We start from the raw sequence: 1,256 nt of genomic DNA, 5'->3' as shown, positions 1-1,256 counted from the left end.
GCTATACATGTGCGGCACTATGATGTCTACCATTGGTTATGACGAAAAAGGGGTTTTCCCCGCTTTATATTATAAAGCAACCATCACCGCGTTACAACCGAGTAGGCCGATATAAACACTCGTCACCACCGCACACAACACACACGTAAGACAAGATACAAAGGTGTCGGGCACTGACACACCACCCCACCGACTACCAAGCTAACTATAGATATGCAAAGAAGACCGTTTGGAGCAGACGGAGACCTCCACCATGAACCACAACGAAGAGGTGATACGGACAACGATGAAGCCAGGACTCCAAAATGGTGTCTCCCAGAAGGGTACGACCACATGTAGATCAAGTTTTCATCTGAAGCATGATGAAAGGAGTCGGAACACGGCGATGGAGCCTATAGGAAGGGTACAACGTCAACATATCAATGCTGCCACCATCGGCCAGGACACGGATTGGGCAGGTGGTGCACGCTAGCGTTTACACACCCCTGTCACACCCTAGCTCCACTAAACACCCGCAACCAAGCCACCCGTGTGGCCATGGTTGCCCGCCCGCACCTGAGACGCATGCTCCGCCTACGAATGTCGCGCCTCCCGCCGCCAGGGCTGCTGCCCTGCATCCAAACCCCTCCAAGACCAGCCAAAGTGTTTGGCTTTGGTCCAAAGGCAGTCCCCAACCGACGGGGCCGAAGAGTATGTCCTGCCTAGAACAACGCCGGAGCTATGGCAGCGCGCTGAGGCATAGAAAGCAGGAGGAAGGGGAGAGGAAGCATCCACGTCTAGTACACCCTTGTGCCGGTGATGGGTGGCCCGACCATGTCGGCGCCGCCATCCCTCTCGCCAACCTCAACACCGAGCAACCCATGTGCTACCCCACCTCGGCGGTTGACGTAGCTCCACGCGAGACCACCAATGACACCTGACCACTGGCAAGGACAACCCCGTGAAACACCACCATCGACCAAAACTACTCACCGAGGGATGCCCACCTTTGAGCTCGTCATTGTTCGCCGTCAGAGCAACTGGAGGTGACCAACCTGCCCTCTATCCCATCGCTGCTACGCCTCCCCTACCACCAGCCGAGGCCATGGCGAGGGCAGCCACCCGCAACCTGCATCGTCTGGATCAAGATCTGGAAGCCTAGATCACCACTGTCGCCAGCACCCAGACACGCCCATCCACCAAACCGTCGGGCAAGTGGGCAGCAGGGCGCTGGAGCACCGTGTTCGCCCACTGTATTGCCACGGCACCCCCCCCCC

This window comes from Triticum aestivum, chromosome 5A, assembly GCF_018294505.1.
Source record: "Triticum aestivum cultivar Chinese Spring chromosome 5A, IWGSC CS RefSeq v2.1, whole genome shotgun sequence".
Classification (NCBI taxonomy): domain Eukaryota; kingdom Viridiplantae; phylum Streptophyta; class Magnoliopsida; order Poales; family Poaceae; genus Triticum; species Triticum aestivum.
Note: the sequence above shows the minus strand (reverse complement) of the source record.